At 41.8% G+C, this 25453-nt stretch overlaps 1 protein-coding gene across 1 annotated transcript in view; it reads right to left on the bottom strand.

The window, feature by feature from the left end:
• CASR (calcium sensing receptor) overlaps positions 1 to 24158 on the bottom strand; it is a 226746-nt gene extending 202588 nt beyond the window's left edge. Inside the window, exons 1-2 of the mRNA XM_063446317.1 lie at positions 24088 to 24158; positions 15253 to 15449 (exon numbers count right to left, since the gene is read on the bottom strand). The gene's annotated coding sequence lies outside the window, so the exon portion shown is untranslated. The remainder of the gene's footprint in view (positions 1 to 15252; positions 15450 to 24087) is intronic.
• Positions 24159 to 25453: the final 1295 nt, after the last annotated feature.

Below are 25453 nucleotides of genomic sequence, written 5' to 3'. Positions count from 1 at the left end.
TTAGTAACTACAGAACTGTTCCAACACTTATTTTCCTTTTGTGCTATTTAGGATCGAAGGGTTAATGTAATCTAATTTTACTTTTGTGGACTGTACAAACTGTGCTATTCTACCACGATTCCTATAATTTATTAATTGTCCAATAATTCACTATCTGCTTTTAGAATTAAAGAGGCTCACACATTTATGGGAAACCCTTGGCTCCAAGTTTCTTTTCAGATTTCACATCAACCTTTAGCACGGAACGCAGACGTTTGGATGCAAAGTTTATTCTAGGTTATCGTATGAGAAAGGTTCAGAAAGCTAAACACTACCCCTGCTACTCGATGGTCTCAGCTACCCAGACCAGTGCTCAATGGACTAAACCGTGTTCTATAGGTAATAAGCAACTGGATGTCAACTGTTTAAAAAAAAAAACTGCTTTGGACTGAACGTTGCAATTTATTTATCAGGTCACCAGAATTTACTGTTCTGTGGCTAAAGCTTTAAATGTAATTTGTGTTATTTCTGTAAGTATTACAATATATATATATATATGTTTAGACAGAAGAGAACATTTTTACTAAACAGTACAATGTGACAAACTCAAAATAAAGAATTACTACATTTCTACCAGACTTGCTGAAACGGAAAATAATTAGCAAGTTTTCCAATAATCCTAATTCAATTCACTTTGTACATATTTATACAAACTGTGTCTTGTTTCTTAGAATCTGTCCTAAAGAGCTTGCAATCTTAGACACTAAAAGTAAAACTAGTTTTACACCATGGTAAGGGGCCCTGATTCTTCCTTTGGAAAGACGAGAAATCATGTCAATATGTTTGCCTGTTTTGCCGTGAGATAAGAAGGCACTCCTTCCATCTGAAGGTTTCTCAGTCAGTGTTTAGTGATGGACTTATGGTTTATAAAATGCCATGTCTAATGTATAGTTTAAAAATAGTGATGCGTCCATTAAGTTTACTGAAGCCTTCTCTGTCGTAGTTACATTTTAGTGTCTGCACAATGTAATCGACTGTCTGGATATGAACAGAAATGAACTAAGGTGTTTTGCATGGTTTTCATGGTGGTCCAGCCTACGTTGACTTTATATTTTATTATATTTATTACTAAAAATCCATTTAATTGCGGCAGCATTGTGAAGGAGCTACCGTTGTGTGTAGCTGGTTTTCTATGCCAGATTGAGATGAGACACCAGTGATTAATGTAATACGTACCCCACAGGCACATGATTGCTTTTAGAGGTACTTCCTCTAAGCAGTGTTGTGGGTTTCAATTTCAAACCTAAAAACACCAAATCTGCTCTCCTTCCAGCAGCAAGGAATCGGCCAACCTGGGTCTACTTTAGAGGCTATGTTCGGTTCACCGCCATTTTTATTTCTATCTTCTGGCCAATAGGGAGGATTTTTTATAATAGAGCCGTAAAAGTTATTTTTTGTATTTTTTTATCTACAGGAGCATGTTTCCCTAATGGATGGTTTAGTGGGGCTGTATATTGACATCATTAATGCTATTGGTATTTTTATTTATGGTATAGAATTTTGACTGTACATTTTATAAATCAATATGGAGTGTCTGTGATAGAGCTTCCAACTAGCAATTCGTTCTTTATGTTTTATAAGAGTCTTTGAGGGCAGCTGTTATTTATATTATAATGCATTTGTATATGACATATTATTATAAATTTATATTTCCACTGAAAAGGCTCTCAATGGGTTAACACCACACACAATTAAGATAATTACTTCTGTAAAAGTATATGGAAGTTAAGATAAATAAGAGATAAAAACGGAATATTGCTTCCTCTCATTAGAACAAATGGTTCCATTATAGCCCACAGCTCTGTGACATCAAAGGCTGGAGGAACCCATTATTAAAGTTTCTTTACTAATTATCACTTAGTATAAAATCCATCTCACTCAGGACAGACATTAACTGACACCGCCTTTCACTACTAAATAGCCTACAATTAAGCTAAGGCTAATTAAACCTGTAAGAAAGAAAGAAATCACCAAGCTTAAATGGACATTTTAGTCACCAGAACCACTGCGGCATAATGTAGTGGTTCTGGTGTCTATAGCATGTCCCTGCAATGTAGACGCTGCCTTTTCACTCAGACGGCCACTAGAGGTGCTTCCTGGATTAGTGCTGCACAATATGCAGCACTGGTGTTCATCGTCTCCACACTCGTTATGGAGACTCAGAACGTTCTACATAGAGATGCATTGATTCCAAGCCTCTATAAAGGAGATGCTGATTGGCGCAGCGTGGCGTGTTGATGTTCTAAGTCACAGATATGGGACCATCCACAGCATGGGAAAAATAGCTGAGTAAAATAACCTTTAATCTCCAAAAAGAGGGGGGTCAGGGACCTAATGCTGCACTATAGTGTCAGGAATATAGTCTCCATTAATTTAATGGACCCCATTTATGCATGTTCAGGTAAGTGCAGCCCCCTGTTATCATACATATATTTGTGAGTCTAGCCAACTCCTTGGTTTTGCACCCCTCCCTGTTACAGGTGCCTCATCTCAGGTCCCTATTTAGCCTTGTACTGCAGAGAGTCTCAGATGGAATTTTTTCCCAAGTAAGTGAGTTATTCACATAAGAGCAGACATTAGGCTGTTAGTGTATGACCTGCCAAAGATGGGGTACATTGACGTTGTGGCAGGCTTATGTAATGCATGATCATATAATGTAACTAAATCCCCATTATTTTTGCCTAGGTGAGGTCTTGTGTATTGTATGAATTGGCCCCCAGCAGCACCCCATGTATGCATGTTCAGGTGAGTGCAGCCCTATGTTTTTATGTTTTCATTAATTTAATGAACAGAATAATGGCACTTTGTTACATGTCTACGAAGGTGAAGGTAATTAAACACTAACACGTCCACGGCTTCGAAAAACAATCGGCCGCGAGTTGTTCATTTTAATTACAGTGACTGTACACACACACAACATTTGTAGTCGCAGTTGGTTAAACTTTACTAACTGTACTTTACGGATTTTGTCTCAACAAATGTAACTAATTTCTTTCTACACTTGTTTCAAACTGTATATCAATGTATTGTGCAACTCGCTGTTTCTGATTCATACACAATGTAAAGCAAGAAGGTAACCCACCCCATAACGACTATAACGTAACAACATTAAACCGAGTTTATATTATATAATGTGAACAAAATGCTGGCCAAACGTCAATCTGACAAGTAGAAATGCTGGAAACGTGTTGTCAATGAGGAACAGCTGTGATGTGATTTTAGGCATTTTTACCTGCAGTTTTTGCACATATTGTATCCTCCAATCTGGGAGGACATCTATCCCACCCATCCCCCCAGTTTTCTATGAATGTTTTTTTTTTTTTTTTAAAGAAAACCTTCGTGTTCTGATCATGGACCAAGTTGGTCTTCCCAACAAGGAGAGAAATCCCCTGGCTGGCTGAATGACAGTCCCGAAAGGGGCCTACACACCGCAACAGATAATGAGCTTTGCCATTTAATGGAGTTATTCCATTAGGAGCGAATTGTTGGAAATACAACGTGAATTTAAATTGTCTAATGAGATAAAGTGGGGGATTTTTCATTTGTACATGTAAAATACCCCTCTCTGTCTCATCAGAGAGTTTTTCACCTGAAGCTGAAGCCAATAAGGTGAATTGTTAGTGTAGGACCCACCCATGAGGTTTGCCTTGACGTGGCAGGTGGGCTTACACCTAATGGCCATTGGAGTGAAACAAAAAACCTCCATTATTTTAATATGCATCGGGATCTGGGATCGTGCACAAGTTACTCTTTTCTTTGGTTTTTAGGTTAATAAATTGTGCCAACATTTTTTTATTTAAATTAAACGGAAAAGTATTGGCAAGACATGATAAAACTCCCTATAATCTCCCTCATGACTCTGAACGCCTGTAGCTGGAGCACTGTCTACTCAACTATCTCTTCTAGTAGTAAAGGGGTATCTCAGAAGACCGTACAAAGTCACATGCAGGTTTAAAGGGATAGTACAATGAAAGTACGATTCCCAGAAACCAGATATGACATTGTTTACACCGCAGGATGGAAAGGATGGGTAGAAAGGGTGGGTGTGCCAACCAAAACAATTTGTCTTTAATGGTACAAATGAATGAAATGTTTTCTATGCTCTCACGGGTTAGGATTTCTTTTACTCCCGAAAACATGAGCTAAGGCTCTTACGAGTAAGGTCACTGACATTTTTCTTCCACATATCGTTTAGCTGTAATTACCACTTGAGATCAGTCAGGATTTTAAATTAGAGGCAGCCATTTTGGAATTACGCTATCATTCTTGCCAACTGTCCTGAATTTGCCTGGACAGTCCCGTGTTTTGGGCTCCTGTTCCAGTTAAAACAGGTCCCAGGACTTGTCCTGTATAGCTGACTGTGCCGGGAAGAAATGATTAAAGAGAGAAGTCAGAAACCGAGCACTGGCTTCCTCACCAAGTAGGAGGTATGAAGCAGGGCTGGACTGGTGGTGGGCTGCTGTGTCTGGTGGTGGGCCGGTATAAAGCCTGGCTGCGGTATAAATCACAAGGGAGCAGAGACGGACACCTGCTCCTTCCCAATGCCCAAATACAGTCCTATAAAATGCTGCCAGGACCAGCTAGCAACATAAATTGTGTTAGTTTAATAGTATGTGTGTGTGTGTGTGTGTGTGTCAGTGATGAGTGTGTATATGTGTAACAGTGTGTATGTATATGTGTAACAGACTGTGTGTATGTGAGTTTTTTTTTAATTGTGTGTGGGTGTGTGTATATGTGTAACAGTGTTTGTATGTATATGTGTAACAGACTGTGTGTATGTGAGTGGGTGTAATTGTGTGTAGGTGTGTGTATATGTGTAACAGTGTGTGTATGTATATGTGTAACAGACTGTGTGTATGTGAGTTTTTTTAATTGTGTGTGGGTGTGTGTATATGTGTAACAGTGTGTATGTATATGTGTAACTGACTGTGTGTATGTGAGTTTATGTAATTGTGTGTGGGTGTGTGTATATGTGTAACAGTGTGTGTATGTATATGTGTAACAGACTGTGTGTATGTGAGTTTATGTAATTGTGTTTGGGTGTGTGTATATGTGTAACAGTTTGTGTATGTATATGTGTAACAGACTGTGTGTATGTGAGTTTATGTAATTGTGTGTGGGTGTGTGTATATGTGTAACAGACTGTGTGTATGTGAGTTTATGTAATTGTGTGTGGGTGTGTGTATATGTGTAACAGATTGTGTGTATGTGAGTTTATGTAATTGTGTGTGGGTGTGTGTATATGTGTAACAGACTGTGTGTATGTGAGTTTATGTAATTGTGTGTGGGTGTGTGTATATGTGTAACAGTGTGTGTATGTATATGTGTAACAGACTGTGTGTATGTGAGTTTATGTAATTGTGTTTGGGTGTGTGTATATGTGTAACAGTTTGTGTATGTATATGTGTAACAGACTGTGTGTATGTGAGTTTATGTAATTGTGTGTGGGTGTGTGTATATGTGTAACAGACTGTGTGTATGTGAGTTTATGTAATTGTGTGTGGGTGTGTGTATATGTGTAACAGACTGTGTGTATGTGAGTTTATGTAATTGTGTGTGGGTGTGTGTATATGTGTAACAGACTGTGTGTATGTGAGTTTATGTAATTGTGTGTGGGTGTGTGTATATGTGTAACAGACTGTGTGTATGTGAGTTTATGTAATTGTGTGTGGGTGTGTGTATATGTGTAACAGATTGTGTGTATGTGAGTTTATGTAATTGTGTGTGGGTGTGTGTATATGTGTAACAGACTGTGTGTATGTGAGTTTATGTAATTGTGTGTGGGTGTGTGTATATGTGTAACAGTGGTTTCTGATAACGCACTCTCGGAGAGCGGGTTCTGTTATTCTGTTTAACAAAATGTAAGCAGAACATCTAAATAAACAATTGACAAATGCCATTATATTCCCGTAATAATCAGTCACTCGCGCTCTGACTGTCCTTCCATTTATTTACTTCCTGTAAAGTATTCTGTTTCTGTGTTAATCCCGGCTGTGACATCGTAATGTTTTTGGCTGCTAATTGTTGCTCTTTTTGAAGATTGCTAAGTAGGGGTTTATCCACTAAATGGTGGTTTGTGGGACTCTTTCCAATGGGTGCTGGTTCCCTGTCCCCCCCAAAGAGTCCAATCTATTGGCGTGGTAAGAACTAGTGATACGATATGTCTGCCTTGATTATATCTGAGGGCTCCTTCTCCCCTAGTCGGGGCTGAGCAGCTAATCTTTCTATTACCAGGATTTCTGTCATCAACCATAGGCTTTCCATGGGCCATCCATCATATCTCGGATACCCAAAAGCCAGGTCTGCTATTCTGTAATAGCCTACTGCAAAGGTTTGAATCCCAGAAGTCTGGGAGCTCCCCTCCTCACAAGGCATACATCCCAAGTATCCCTGTAGCTCCCCTCCTCACAAGGCATACCTCCCAAGTATCCCTGTTTAGGATGGACAGTCCCTCTTTTTATTATTGCTGGCATTCATTTTCTCTCCTAATGTTCCTCTTTTCTAGGAGCTCTATATTGTTGGTGTGTCTGAGTGTATAACAGAGCTCCACAGCAATAATACTCCCAGTAATGTGTCTGAGTGTATAACAGAGCCCCACAGCAATAATACTCCCAGTAATGTGTCTGAGTGTATAACAGAGCCCCACAGTAATAATACTCCCAGTAATGTATCTGAGTGTATAACAGAGCTCCACAGCAATAATACTCCCAGTAATGTGTCTGAATGTATAACAGAGCTCCACAGCAATAATACTCCCAGTAATGTGTCTGAGCGTATAACAACAGAGCTCCACAGCAATAATACTCCCAGTATTGTGTCTGAGTGTATAACAAAGCTCCACAGCAATGATACTCCCAGTAATGTGTCTGAGTGTATAACAGAGCCCCCACAGCAATAATACTCCCAGTAATGTGTCTGAGTGTATAACAGAGCTCCACAGCAATAATACTCCCAGTAATGTGTCTGAGTGTGTAAAAGAGCTCCACAGCAATAATACTCCCAGTAATGTGTCTGGGTGTATAACAGAGCTCCACAGCAATAATACTCCCAGTAATGTGTCTGAGTGTGTAACAGAGCCCCACAGCAATAATACTCCCAGTAATGTGTCTGGGTGTATAACAGAGCCCCACAGCAATAATACTCCCAGTAATGTGTCTGAGTGTATAACAAAGCTCCACAGCAATAATACTCCTAGTAATGTGTCTGAGTGTGTAACAGAGCTCCACAGCAATAATACTCCCAGTAATGTGTCTGAGTGTATAACTGAGCTCCACAGCAATAATACTCCCAGTAATGTGTCTGATTGTATAACAGAACTCCACAGCAATAATACTCCCAGTAATGTGTCTGAGTGTATAACAGAGCTCCCCAGCAATAATACTCCCAGTAATGTGTCTGAGTGTATAACAGTAATAATACTCCCAGTAATGTGTCTGAGTGTATAACAGAGCTCCACAGCAATAATACTCCCAGTAATGTGTGTAACAAAGCTCCATGTATCACTTGAACAAGGAGTACAACTACAAATGTATACGAAAAGGTTTTTATTAGATGGGTACACAGTAATTGGATGTCTCATTAAATGTATCAATAAATGACAAACAATGTCAAATGGGAAGTAATAATACAATAGCTACAAATTCTGGAATGACATATAGGCAGACTACATAATACATGAATAAATGGATACCAGTATACACAATAGCTATATGAGATACCAAATCTTACAAACCCAAAAATAATTATATATACAAAGAAAAGAAAAGCATACCAGACCTAGTGAGAAGAAGGACAAGAGTCAACCAATAAGCCCCCAACGTTTCGGCAAAATGCCTTTATCAAGGGAGTTCCCTGGCATATGACATTCTGCATCCCAGATGTTTATTACTGTGTATATTCCTGATACAATGTCATTACCTGCCTGTGTACCTTACTATGCACGCAAAAATAAAGAATGTAAAACATAAAAAACTTTGTAAAAAAACTGGTGGAAATGGTAAGGCGCAGAAAATTGATACGTCTAACAGCAAACTTACATTAGGCTAAACATTCGAAAACAGTAATGTTGAAGTAACAGGCTATTCGTGGTATTAAGGTCAAAATAGGGTCAAAATAGTTTGTTCCAATTGACATGCCCCCAGTTTACACATTCATAGGGTGCATTATATTGTCTCCTATTCTGATTTCTCATTTCTCTTATATTCAAATAAAGATTTATTTTTTTCTATTTTTTCATTTATTGGAGAGACTTTCACTGCTGGACTTATATGCCCTTTTTGGGCCTGTTTATTTTGTATTACAATTGTTATTAGTAAGCTAAAATGTCTGAAAACAGCCCTACCCTAGCCATGTCCCCACTCACACTCAGTACAGCCCCACCCTGGCCATGTCCCCACTCACACTCAGTACAGCCCCAGCCTGGCCATGTCCACACTCACACTCAGTACAGCCCCGCCCTGGCCATGTCCACACTCACACTCAGTACAGCCCCGCCCTGGCCATGTCCACATTCACACTCAGTACAGCCCCGCCCTGGCCATGCCAACACTCACACTCAGTACAGCCCCGCCCTGGCCATGTCCACACTCACACTCAGTGCAGCCCTGCCCCTGGCTATGTCCACACTCACACTCAGTACAGCCCCACCCTGGTCATGTCCACACTCACACTCAGTACAGCCCCGCCCTGGCCATGTCCACACTCACACTCAGTGCAGCCCTGCCCCTGGCCATATCCCCACTCACTCATACAGCCCTGCCCTGGCCATGTCCACACTCACACTCAGTACAGCCCCAGCCTGGCCATGTCCACACTCACACTCAGTACAGCCCCGCCCTGGCCATGTCCACACTCAGTACAGCCCCACCATAGCCATGTTCACACTCACACTCAGTACAGCCCCGGCCTGGCCATATCCCCACTCACTCATACAGCCCTGCCCTGGCCATGTCCACACTCACACTCAGTACAGCCCCAGCCTGGCCATGTCCACACTCACACTCAGTACAGCCCCGCCCTGGCCATGTCCACACTCAGTACAGCCCCACCATAGCCATGTTCACACTCACACTCAGTACAGCCCCGCCCTGGCCATATCCCCACTCACTCATACAGCCCCGCCCTGGCCATGTCCACACTCACACTCAGTACAGCCCCGGCCTGGCCATGTCCACACTCACACTCAGTACAGCCCCGGCCTGGCCATGTCCACATTCACACTCAGTACAGCCCCACCATGGCCATGTCCACACTCACACTCAGTACAGCCCCACCCTGGTCATGTCCACACTCACACTCAGTGCAGCCCTGCCCTGGCTATGTCCACACTCACACTCAGTACAGCCCCAGCCTGGCCATGTCCACACTCACACTCAGTACAGCCCCGCCCTGGCCATGTCCACACTCACACTCAGTACAGCCCCGGCCTGGCCATGTCCACACTCACACTCAGTACAGCCCCGGCCTGGCCATGTCCACATTCACACTCAGTACAGCCCCACCATGGCCATGTCCACACTCACACTCAGTACAGCCCCACCATGGCCATGTCCACACTCACACTCAGTACAGCCCCACCCTGGTCATGTCCACACTCACACTCAGTGCAGCCCTGCCCTGGCCATGTCCACACTCACACTCAGTACAGCCCCGGCCTGGCCATGTCCACATTCACACTCAGTACAGCCCCACCATGGCCATGTCCACACTCAGTACAGCCCCACCATAGCCATGTTCACACTCACACTCAGTACAGCCCCAGCCTGGCCATGTCCACACTCACACTCAGTACAGCCCCGCCCTGGCCATGTCCACACTCACACTCAGTACAGCCCCGGCCTGGCCATGTCCACACTCACACTCAGTACAGCCCCGGCCTGGCCATGTCCACATTCACACTCAGTACAGCCCCACCATGGCCATGTCCACACTCACACTCAGTACAGCCCCACCATGGCCATGTCCACACTCACACTCAGTACAGCCCCACCCTGGTCATGTCCACACTCACACTCAGTGCAGCCCTGCCCTGGCCATGTCCACACTCACACTCAGTACAGCCCCGGCCTGGCCATGTCCACATTCACACTCAGTACAGCCCCACCATGGCCATGTCCACACTCAGTACAGCCCCACCATAGCCATGTTCACACTCACACTCAGTACAGCCCCGCCCTGGCCATGTCCACACTCACACTCAGTACAGCCCCGGCCTGGCCATGTCCACACTCACACTCAGTACAGCCCCGGCCTGGCCATGTCCACATTCACACTCAGTACAGCCCCACCATGGCCATGTTCACACTCACACTCAGTACAGCCCCGCCCTGGCCATGTCCACACTCACACTCAGTACAGCCCCGCCCTGGCCATATCCCCACTCACTCATACAGCCCCGCCCTGGCCATGTCCACACTCACACTCAGTACAGCCCCGGCCTGGCCATGTCCACACTCACACTCAGTACAGCCCCGGCCTGGCCATGTCCACATTCACACTCAGTACAGCCCCACCATGGCCATGTCCACACTCACACTCAGTACAGCCCCACCCTGGTCATGTCCACACTCACACTCAGTGCAGCCCTGCCCTGGCTATGTCCACACTCACACTCAGTACAGCCCCGGCCTGGCCATGTCCACACTCACACTCAGTACAGCCCCGCCCTGGCCATATCCCCACTCACTCATACAGCCCCGCCCTGGCCATGTCCACACTCACACTCAGTACAGCCCCGGCCTGGCCATGTCCACACTCACACTCAGTACAGCCCCGGCCTGGCCATGTCCACATTCACACTCAGTACAGCCCCACCATGGCCATGTCCACACTCACACTCAGTACAGCCCCACCCTGGTCATGTCCACACTCACACTCAGTGCAGCCCTGCCCTGGCTATGTCCACACTCACACTCAGTACAGCCCCAGCCTGGCCATGTCCACACTCACACTCAGTACAGCCCCGCCCTGGCCATGTCCACACTCACACTCAGTACAGCCCCGGCCTGGCCATGTCCACACTCACACTCAGTACAGCCCCGGCCTGGCCATGTCCACATTCACACTCAGTACAGCCCCACCATGGCCATGTCCACACTCACACTCAGTACAGCCCCACCATGGCCATGTCCACACTCACACTCAGTACAGCCCCACCCTGGTCATGTCCACACTCACACTCAGTGCAGCCCTGCCCTGGCCATGTCCACACTCACACTCAGTACAGCCCCGGCCTGGCCATGTCCACATTCACACTCAGTACAGCCCCACCATGGCCATGTCCACACTCAGTACAGCCCCACCATAGCCATGTTCACACTCACACTCAGTACAGCCCCAGCCTGGCCATGTCCACACTCACACTCAGTACAGCCCCGCCCTGGCCATGTCCACACTCACACTCAGTACAGCCCCGGCCTGGCCATGTCCACACTCACACTCAGTACAGCCCCGGCCTGGCCATGTCCACATTCACACTCAGTACAGCCCCACCATGGCCATGTCCACACTCACACTCAGTACAGCCCCACCATGGCCATGTCCACACTCACACTCAGTACAGCCCCACCCTGGTCATGTCCACACTCACACTCAGTGCAGCCCTGCCCTGGCCATGTCCACACTCACACTCAGTACAGCCCCGGCCTGGCCATGTCCACATTCACACTCAGTACAGCCCCACCATGGCCATGTCCACACTCAGTACAGCCCCACCATAGCCATGTTCACACTCACACTCAGTACAGCCCCGCCCTGGCCATGTCCACACTCACACTCAGTACAGCCCCAGCCTGGCCATGTCCACACTCACACTCAGTACAGCCCCGGCCTGGCCATGTCCACATTCACACTCAGTACAGCCCCACCATGGCCATGTTCACACTCACACTCAGTACAGCCCCGCCCTGGCCATGTCCACACTCACACTCAGTACAGCCCCGCCCTGGCCATATCCCCACTCACTCATACAGCCCCGCCCTGGCCATGTCCACACTCACACTCAGTACAGCCCCGGCCTGGCCATGTCCACACTCACACTCAGTACAGCCCCGGCCTGGCCATGTCCACATTCACACTCAGTACAGCCCCACCATGGCCATGTCCACACTCACACTCAGTACAGCCCCACCCTGGTCATGTCCACACTCACACTCAGTGCAGCCCTGCCCTGGCTATGTCCACACTCACACTCAGTACAGCCCCAGCCTGGCCATGTCCACACTCACACTCAGTACAGCCCCGCCCTGGCCATGTCCACACTCACACTCAGTACAGCCCCGGCCTGGCCATGTCCACACTCACACTCAGTACAGCCCCGGCCTGGCCATGTCCACATTCACACTCAGTACAGCCCCACCATGGCCATGTCCACACTCACACTCAGTACAGCCCCACCCTGGTCATGTCCACACTCACACTCAGTGCAGCCCTGCCCTGGCCATGTCCACACTCACACTCAGTACAGCCCCGGCCTGGCCATGTCCACATTCACACTCAGTACAGCCCCACCATGGCCATGTCCACACTCAGTACAGCCCCACCATAGCCATGTTCACACTCACACTCAGTACAGCCCCGGCCTGGCCATGTCCACACTCACACTCAGTACAGCCCCGCCCTGGCCATATCCCCACTCACTCATACAGCCCCGCCCTGGCCATGTCCACACTCACACTCAGTACAGCCCCGGCCTGGCCATGTCCACACTCACACTCAGTACAGCCCCGGCCTGGCCATGTCCACATTCACACTCAGTACAGCCCCACCATGGCCATGTCCACACTCAGTACAGCCCCACCATAGCCATGTTCACACTCACACTCAGTACAGCCCCGCCCTGGCCATGTCCACACTCACACTCAGTACAGCCCCGGCCTGGCCATGTCCACACTCACACTCAGTACAGCCCCGGCCTGGCCATGTCCACATTCACACTCAGTACAGCCCCACCATGGCCATGTTCACACTCACACTCAGTACAGCCCCGCCCTGGCCATGTCCACACTCACACTCAGTACAGCCCCGCCCTGGCCATATCCCCACTCACTCATACAGCCCCGCCCTGGCCATGTCCACACTCACACTCAGTACAGCCCCGGCCTGGCCATGTCCACACTCACACTCAGTACAGCCCCGGCCTGGCCATGTCCACATTCACACTCAGTACAGCCCCACCATGGCCATGTCCACACTCACACTCAGTACAGCCCCACCCTGGTCATGTCCACACTCACACTCAGTGCAGCCCTGCCCTGGCTATGTCCACACTCACACTCAGTACAGCCCCAGCCTGGCCATGTCCACACTCACACTCAGTACAGCCCCGCCCTGGCCATGTCCACACTCACACTCAGTACAGCCCCGGCCTGGCCATGTCCACACTCACACTCAGTACAGCCCCGGCCTGGCCATGTCCACATTCACACTCAGTACAGCCCCACCCTGGCCATGTCCACACTCAGTACAGCCCCACCATAGCCATGTTCACACTCACACTCAGTACAGCCCCGGCCTGGCCATGTCCACATTCACACTCAGTACAGCCCCGCCCTGGCCATGTCCACACTCAGTACAGCCCCACCATAGCCATGTTCACACTCACACTCAGTACAGCCCCGGCCTGGCCATGTCCACACTCACACTCAGTACAGCCCCGCCCTGGCCATGTCCACACTCACACTCAGTACAGCCCCGGCCTGGCCATGTCCACACTCACACTCAGTACAGCCCCGGCCTGGCCATGTCCACATTCACACTCAGTACAGCCCCACCATGGCCATGTTCACACTCACACTCAGTACAGCCCCGCCCTGGCCATGTCCACACTCACACTCAGTACAGCCCCGCCCTGGCCATATCCCCACTCACTCATACAGCCCCGCCCTGGCCATGTCCACACTCACACTCAGTACAGCCCCGGCCTGGCCATGTCCACACTCACACTCAGTACAGCCCCGGCCTGGCCATGTCCACATTCACACTCAGTACAGCCCCACCATGGCCATGTCCACACTCACACTCAGTACAGCCCCACCCTGGTCATGTCCACACTCACACTCAGTGCAGCCCTGCCCTGGCTATGTCCACACTCACACTCAGTACAGCCCCAGCCTGGCCATGTCCACACTCACACTCAGTACAGCCCCGCCCTGGCCATGTCCACACTCACACTCAGTACAGCCCCGGCCTGGCCATGTCCACACTCACACTCAGTACAGCCCCGGCCTGGCCATGTCCACATTCACACTCAGTACAGCCCCACCATAGCCATGTTCACACTCACACTCAGTACAGCCCCGGCCTGGCCATGTCCACATTCACACTCAGTACAGCCCCGCCCTGGCCATGTCCACACTCAGTACAGCCCCACCATAGCCATGTTCACACTCACACTCAGTACAGCCCCGGCCTGGCCATGTCCACACTCACACTCAGTACAGCCCCGCCCTGGCCATATCCCCACTCACTCATACAGCCCCGCCCTGGCCATGTCCACACTCACACTCAGTACAGCCCCGGCCTGGCCATGTCCACACTCACACTCAGTACAGCCCCACCATGGCCATGTCCACACTCACACTCAGTACAGCCCCGGCCTGGCCATGTCCACACTCACACTCAGTACAGCCCCAGCCTGGCCATGTCCACACTCACACTCAGTACAGCCCCACCCTGGCCATGTCCCCACTCACGCTCAATACAGCCCCTCCCTTGGCCACCCCCTCACTCACACCCCTAGAATTAAAGTGTCTGCCTTTGTCTATTTGGAATGTTGGGAGGTGTGCACACGGTCATTAACCCATTAAGGACCAATTGTCTGGAATAAAAGGAATCATGACATGTCACACATGTCTTGTGTCCTTAAGGGGTTAAATTAGTCTGTAAGCTGTTTGCTCTTAGTTGGTTTATGTGCCTATTCGTGAATCTCTGCAATGCGTCAAACTCATCCTATAACCACCGTATTATGATTATTATTCTTTCATTCTCAGTATTTATTCACCACAATTCAGAGTTTAGTAACTGTGGTTTCTAAAGTTGGTTTAGACAGTCGGGCTGCACTGCAGGATACATTGGCATCTTTTCACTTCTCTATTGATTGTGAGATTGGGAAAGATAAGTGACTGTGTGTCAGTTAAGAGAGAACCAGTGATTAAAATTTAATTATTTAAATAGCAATAAGACGGGCAATTAGTATTATTATTAATGTTAGATTACCGTATTTGTTGAAGTAGCCCCGGCCTGTTTCTGTGTGTTCCTTTAAACCATAAACCATACAGGTTCCTTCACTCCTGTCACTAATAAATGCGTTACTTTGTAGCCATATTTACATCCGTAGCAGCATGTGAGATGTGGCTATCAGTTTGCTGCTGTCCCGATGCCAGCTGTGAGTGGATTTGGGTTCAAATTTCCTTCTGGGAATAAAAAGATTACAGGAGATAATGGCTCTGAAATCCGTATTCTCCATTTTAACTCGCCGACGCGGTTATTTTATAAACTGTCATTTTTTTTTCATGTGCATTTTTTATTGAGAGCGTCAGACAAATAGAAATGCAAACATACATTGGATATCAAAGAGTAGTTTCAGGTACAATTGGATAAGCATTCAGAAATAGCAAATTACGTAAAATTAAACCGTAGAGGGGAGTCTGACAATTTTTGGCTTTTCTGGCACACCGTTTGATATCCCAGATTTCTGACTGACCATTACTCCTAACGTTACATAAAACCGTCACCAAAACCGGATTGCACACACGTGATATATCTGACTAAAATATTCTACCATGACCTAAAGAAAGGCTGGACTTCATGGACGCAAGTCTTCTCTCACATGATATAACTATGTGACTATGTAAAAATGGTCTACAGACATAGTTACCCATGTTAGGGAATGACCAGTACATTTCAGATCAAAATACTTTGAAAAAAAGTATTGCTGGGAATTTGCTCAAATTCAGAAATTCTGGTCTCAAACGTTAAACTCACTGGTCAATTTCGAACAGTTCACGGTTTAGTGAATACTCTGACAGAGCCCAATTAACTCACAATGGGTACCCACGCTGGTTCTGGGCACGCCTGAACGCCCCCTCCTCTTGCCCACCCCCACCTTCCGCCCCTCCTTTCCCCTTCACACATAATCTCACTGTTTAGGGAGGAAGAGGTGGGCAGGTGTGGCCCCATTCAGTGTGCTGGGGCCCGAGGGGCCCTAGGCAGTGGCCTAGCTTGTGCTAATGGTTAATCAGGTTGTGGATGTGTCGGACAATCATTTACAATGCTGTAAGTTCACATTACAATCACAGCCATTTCACCTAAATGGGATTTAATGAATCCTAGCCCGCAGTACACAAACGCATGGATATTATCGATTTTATATATTTTACACATTGTAATATAAACAAATGCAACATCACATTCCTGGGAGTGGGGTTAGACGCAGCTCCCATGATCCTCTTGGCCATTGAAATTAATTTCCCCATATTAAAGAGCATTTTTTTATCAATATGCCGGTATATGATATACCCACGCTATATCTTCAGCCAGCAATACAATGTTCTAATACACCGAGCTGTATTAGTTCAATAAACTGTAATAATGCGTTAAGCTGTTATAACACACTGGTCTGTAATAATGCAATACGCTGTTATAATCCACTGGTCTGTAATAATGCAATAAGCTGTTATAACACACTGGTCTGTAATAATGCAATAAGCTGTTATAATCCACTGGTCTGTAATAATGCAATAAGCTGTTATAATCCACTGGTCTGTAATAATGCAATAAGCTGTTATAACACACTGGTCCGTAATAATGCAATAAGCTGTTATAATACACTGGTCTGTAATAATGCAATAAACTGTAATAATATAATAAACTGTTACAATGCACTGGTTTGTAATAATACAATAAACTGTAATAATATAATAAGCTGTTATAATGCACTGTAATAATATAATAAGCTGTTATAATACACTCGTTTGTAATAATACTAATATAATAAACTGTTACAATGCACTGGTTTGTAATAATACAATAAACTGTAATAATATAATAAACTGTTACACTGCACTGGTTTGTAATAATACAATAAACTGTAATAATATAATAAGCTGTTACAATGCACTGTAATAATATAATAAGCTGTTATAATACACTGGTTTGTAATAATACTAATATAATAAACTGTTACAATGCACTGATTTGTAATAATACAATAAACTGTAATAATATAATAAGCTGTTATAATACACTGGTCTGTAATAATAAATGTAGGACTATCAAAATGCAGAATAAACTGTTCAAGAAAAGTAATTAATAAGAAATAGGAAAACAAAAAGTCTATTAACCCCTCAAACGCCAGCAAAGGCTTTACATGTACAGTAATTATAATGGCAATAGAGTTATTTCTGATAGATACATGAACAATGCAGCCTCAGTACAATAGTACAATATAGATAGATATAAATACACACAGGGACACAGCATTAGATAACCCAATACAATATACATATATATAAATACACACAGGGACACAGCATTAGATAACCCAATACAATATACATATATATAAATACACACAGGGACACAGCATTAGATAACCCAATACAATATACATATATATAAATGCACACAGGGACACAGCATTAGATAACCCAATACAATATACATATATATAAATACACAGGGACACAGCATTAGATAACCCAATACAATATACATATATATAAATACACACAGGGACACAGCATTAGATAACCCAATACAATATACATATATTTAAATACACACAGGGACACAGCATTAGATAACCCAATACAATATACATATATATAAATACACACAGGGACACAGCATTAGATAACCCAATACAATATACATATATATATATAAATACACACAGGGACACAGCATTAGATAACCCAATACAATATACATATATATATAAATACACACAGGGACACAGCATTAGATAACCCAATACAATATACATATATATAAATACACACAGGGACACAGCATTAGATAACCCAATACAATATACATATATATAAATACACACAGGGACACAGCATTAGATAACCCAATACAATATACATATATATAAATACACACAGGGACACAGCATTAGATAACCCAATACAATATACATATATATAAATACACACAGGGACACAGCATTAGATAACCCAATACAATATACATATATATAAATACACACAGGGACACAGCATTAGATAACCCAATACAATATACATATATATAAATACACACAGGGACACAGCATTAGATAACCCAATACAATATACATATATATAAATACACACAGGGACACAGCATTAGATAACCCAATACAATATACATATATATAAATACACACAGGGACACCGCATTAGATAACCCAATACAATATACATATATATAAATACACAGGGACACAGCATTAGATAACCCAATACAATATACATATATATAAATACACACAGGGACACAGCATTAGATAACCCAATACAATATACATATATATAAATACACACAGGGACACAGCATTAGATAACCCAATACAATATACATATATATAAATACACACAGGGACACAGCATTAGATAACCCAATACAATATACATATATATAAATACACACAGGGACACAGCATTAGATAACCCAATACAATATACATATATATAAATACACACAGGGACACAGCATTAGATAACCCAATACAATATACATATATATAAATACACACAGGGACACAGCATTAGATAACCCAATACAATATACATATATATAAATACACACAGGGACACAGCATTAGATAACCCAATACAATATACATATATATAAATACACACAGGGACACAGCATTAGATAACCCAATACAATATACATATATATAAATACACACAGGGACACAGCATTAGATAACCCAATACAATATACATATATATAAATACACACAGGGACACAGCATTAGATAACCCAATACAATATACATATATATAAATACACACAGGGACACAGCATTAGATAACCCAATACAATATACATATATATAAATACACACAGGGACACAGCATTAGATAACCCAATACAATATACATATATATAAATACACACAGGGACACAGCATTAGATAACCCAATACAATATACATATATATAAATACACACAGGGACACAGCATTAGATAACCCAATACAATATACATATATATAAATACACACAGGGACACAGCATTAGATAACCCAATACAATATACATATATATAAATACACACAGGGACACAGCATTAGATAACCCAATACAATATACATATATATAAATACACACAGGGACACAGCATTAGATAACCCAATACAATATACATATATATAAATACACACAGGGACACAGCATTAGATAACCCAATACAATATACATATATATAAATACACACAGGGACACAGCATTAGATAACCCAATACAATATACATATATATAAATACACACAGGGACACAGCATTAGATAACCCAATACAATATACATATATATAAATACACACAGGGACACAGCATTAGATAACCCAATACAATATACATATATATAAATACACACAGGGACACAGCATTAGATAACCCAATACAATATACATATATATAAATACACACAGGGACACAGCATTAGATAACCCAATACAATATACATATATATAAATACACACAGGGACACAGCATTAGATAACCCAATACAATATACATATATAAATACACACAGGGACACAGCATTAGATAACCCAATACAATATACATATATATAAATACACACAGGGACACAGCATTAGATAACCCAATACAATATACATATATATAAATACACACAGGGACACAGCATTAGATAACCCAATACAATATACATATATATAAATACACACAGGGACACAGCATTAGATAACCCAATACAATATACATATATATAAATACACACAGGGACACAGCATTAGATAACCCAATACAATATACATATATATAAATACACACAGGGACACAGCATTAGATAACCCAATACAATATACATATATATAAATACACACAGGGACACAGCATTAGATAACCCAATACAATATACATATATATAAATACACACAGGGACACAGCATTAGATAACCCAATACAATATACATATATATAAATACACACAGGGACACAGCATTAGATAACCCAATACAATATACATATATATAAATACACACAGGGACACAGCATTAGATAACCCAATACAATATACATATATATAAATACACACAGGGACACAGCATTAGATAACCCAATACAATATACATATATATAAATACACACAGGGACACAGCATTAGATAACCCAATACAATATACATATATATAAATACACACAGGGACACAGCATTAGATAACCCAATACAATATACATATATATAAATACACACAGGGACACAGCATTAGATAACCCAATACAATATACATATATATAAATACACACAGGGACACAGCATTAGATAACCCAATACAATATACATATATATAAATACACACAGGGACACAGCATTAGATAACCCAATACAATATACATATATATAAATACACACAGGGACACAGCATTAGATAACCCAATACAATATACATATATATAAATACACACAGGGACACAGCATTAGATAACCCAATACAATATACATATATATAAATACACACAGGGACACAGCATTAGATAACCCAATACAATATACATATATATAAATACACACAGGGACACAGCATTAGATAACCCAATACAATATACATATATATAAATACACACAGGGACACAGCATTAGATAACCCAATACAATATACATATATATAAATACACACAGGGACACAGCATTAGATAACCCAATACAATATACATATATATAAATACACACAGGGACACAGCATTAGATAACCCAATACAATATACATATATATAAATACACACAGGGACACAGCATTAGATAACCCAATACAATATACATATATATAAATACACACAGGGACACAGCATTAGATAACCCAATACAATATAGATATATATAAATACACACAGGGACACAGCATTAGATAACCCAATACAATATACATATATATAAATACACACAGGGACACAGCATTAGATAACCCAATACAATATACATATATATATAAATACACACAGGGACACAGCATTAGATAACCCAATACAATATACATATATATATATAAATACACACAGGGACACAGCATTAGATAACCCAATACAATATACATATATATAAATACACACAGGGACACAGCATTAGATAACCCAATACAATATACATAGATATAAATACACACAGGGACACAGCATTAGATAACCCAATACAATATACATATATATAAATACACACAGGGACACAGCATTAGATAACCCAATACAATATACATATATATAAATACACACAGGGACACAGCATTAGATAATCCAATACAATATACATATATATAAATACACACAGGGACACAGCATTAGATAACCCAATACAATATACATATATATAAATACACACAGGGACACAGCATTAGATAATCCAATACAATATACATATAAATACACAGGGACACAGCATTAGATAACCCAATACAATATACATATATATAAATACACACAGGGACACAGCATTAGATAACCCAATACAATATACATATATATAAATACACACAGGGACACAGCATTAGATAACCCAATACAATATACATATATATAAATACACACAGGGACACAGCATTAGATAACCCAATACAATATACATATATATAAATACACACAGGGACACAGCATTAGATAACCCAATACAATATACATATATATATAAATACACACAGGGACACAGCATTAGATAACCCAATACAATATACATATATATAAATACACACAGGGACACAGTATTAGATAACCCAATACAATATACATATATATAAATACACACAGGGACACAGCATTAGATAACCCAATACAATATACATATATATAAATACACACAGGGACACAGTATTAGATAACCCAATACAATATACATATATATAAATACACACAGGGACACAGCATTAGATAACCCAATACAATATACATATATATAAATACACACAGGGACACAGCATTAGATAACCCAATACAATATACATATATATAAATACACACAGGGACACAGCATTAGATAACCCAATACAATATACATATATATAAATACACACAGGGACACAGCATTAGATAACCCAATACAATATACATATATATAAATACACACAGGGACACAGCATTAGATAACCCAATACAATATACATATATATAAATACACACAGGGACACAGTATTAGATAACCCAATACAATATACATATATATAAATACACACAGGGACACAGCATTAGATAACCCAATACAATATACATATATATAAATACACACAGGGACACAGCATTAGATAATCCAATACAATATACATATATATAAATACACAGGGACACAGCATTAGATAACCCAATACAATATACATATATATAAATACACACAGGGACACCGCATTAGATAACCCAATACAATATACATATATATAAATACACACAGGGACACGGCATTAGATAACCCAATACAATATACATATATATATAAATACACACAGGGACACAGCATTAGATAACCCAATACAATATACATATATATAAATACACACAGGGACACAGCATTAGATAACCCAATACAATATACATATATATAAATACACACAGGGACACAGCATTAGATAACCCAATACAATATACATATATATAAATACACACAGGGACACAGCATTAGATAACCCAATACAATATACATATATATAAATACACACAGGGACACAGCATTAGATAACCCAATACAATATACATATATATAAATACACACAGGGACACAGTATTAGATAACCCAATACAATATACATATATATAAATACACACAGGGACACAGCATTAGATAACCCAATACACTATATATATATATAAATACACACAGGGACACAGCATTAGATAACCCAATACAATATACATATATATAAATACACACAGGGACACCGCATTAGATAACCCAATACAATATACATATATATAAATACACACAGGGACACCGCATTAGATAACCCAATACAATATACATATATATAAATACACACAGGGACACAGCATTAGATAACCCAATACAATATACATATATATAAATACACACAGGGACACAGCATTAGATAACCCAATACAATATACATATATATAAATACACACAGGGACACAGCATTAGATAACCCAATACAATATACATATATATAAATACACACAGGGACACAGCATTAGATAACCCAATACACTATACATATATATAAATACACACAGGGACACAGCATTAGATAACCCAATACAATATACATATATATATAAATACACACAGGGACACAGCATTAGATAACCCAATACAATATACATATATATAAATACACACAGGGACACAGCATTAGATAACCCAATACAATATACATAGATATAAATACACACAGGGACACAGCATTAGATAACCCAATACAATATACATATATATAAATACACAGGGACACAGCATTAGATAACCCAATAGAAAGCACCCTAATAATCCACAGATACACTTCTTACAGAAAAACAAGCAATATTATATTCACAAGGAAACAGTCTGTCCTCACACCCTGAAAGGGTTAACGGGGGAAGTTTAAGGTGAATAAAGTATTAGGATTATTTTCTAATTCTACAAATCCCACAAATCCCAATCCTATATTATTGCCCCGCTCCCCCAATAAATCCCAATAATAACAATATATAATATATTAATCTGATATCACTCACAGAGAATAAACACAACTCACTCCTTTAACCCATTCACTGTCCCGGGCTAGGGGTCAAACAGTTCCCCTCTGGCTTGGCATTGTAAGGGTTAAAGGAAGGCTATGAATAACACTCTATACATTAATATACCCTGAAAGACCCACAGTACCACACAGACACTTACCTGGCGAGAGCAGCGGTAGCTGTTTCCAGAGGTCGTCAGTACCCCACCTGGGAGCAGTGAATGTGAAGGGCACACAGCGTCCAGCAGGGGGCAGTATATCCCAAACTGAGACCCTCAAAGCAACTCACTCCCACCAGCAAAGTAACCCACACTGTGCAATAATTCACCTAAATTATATTATAATGGTCCTGGCTGGAAATATTCACATCAACAATATACAGCCTGATATCCTAATATACAGCCTGATACCCCAATATACAGACTGATACCCCAATACATAGACTGATACCCTACTATACAGCCTGATACCCCAATATATAGACTGATACCCTAATATACAGCCTGATACCCTAATATATAGACGGATACCCTAATATACAGCCTGATACTCTAATATATAGACTGATACCCTAATATACAGCCTGATACCCTAATATACAGCCTGATACCCTAATATATAGACTGATACATACCCTAATTTACAGCCTGATACCCCAATATACAGCATGATACCCCAATATATAGACTGATACCCTAATATACAGCCTGATACTCATATAGACTGATACCCCGATATACAGACTGATACCCTAATATACAGACTGATACCCTAATATACAGCCTGATACCCCAATATACAGCCTGATACCCCAATATACAGACTGATACCCTAATATACAGCCTGATACCCTAATATATAGACTGATACCATAATATACAGCCTGCTACCCTAATATACAGCCTGATACCCCAATATACAGACTGATACCCTAATTTGCAGCCTGATACCCCAATTTACAGACTGATACCCTAATATACAGCCTGATACCCTAATTTACAGCCTGATACCCCAATATACAGACTGATACCCAATATATAGACTGATACCCCAATATACAGCCTGATACCCTAATTTACAGCCTGATACCCCAATATACAGACTGATACCCTAATATACAGCCTGATACCCCAATATACAGACTGATACCCTAATATACAGCCTGATACTCATTTAGACTGATACCCTAATATACAGCCTGATACCCTAATTTACAGCAATATACAGACTAATAAATACCCCAATAAACAGACTAATAAATACCCCAATAAACAGACTAATAAATACCCTAATACATAGAGTCTCCAAAACTATGGCAAAAAAAATAAATAAATCAAGAATTCTCACAATCATTACAAATACACAAGCCTATGAAGTCAGCATGTATTACATACATGAACATGTTCCAGATTATATACACTACACATCCATGTATAACAGTTATTTTACACACCCCACACAACTATAGAACTATAACCAAACCCTTTATACCATGCACATCACAACAACTATATATTGTAAACCAGT

This window comes from Pelobates fuscus, chromosome 1, assembly GCF_036172605.1.
Source record: "Pelobates fuscus isolate aPelFus1 chromosome 1, aPelFus1.pri, whole genome shotgun sequence".
In the NCBI taxonomy this organism is placed as follows: Eukaryota; Metazoa; Chordata; class Amphibia; order Anura; family Pelobatidae; genus Pelobates; species Pelobates fuscus.
This window is presented reverse-complemented; position numbering and strand designations above follow the sequence as displayed.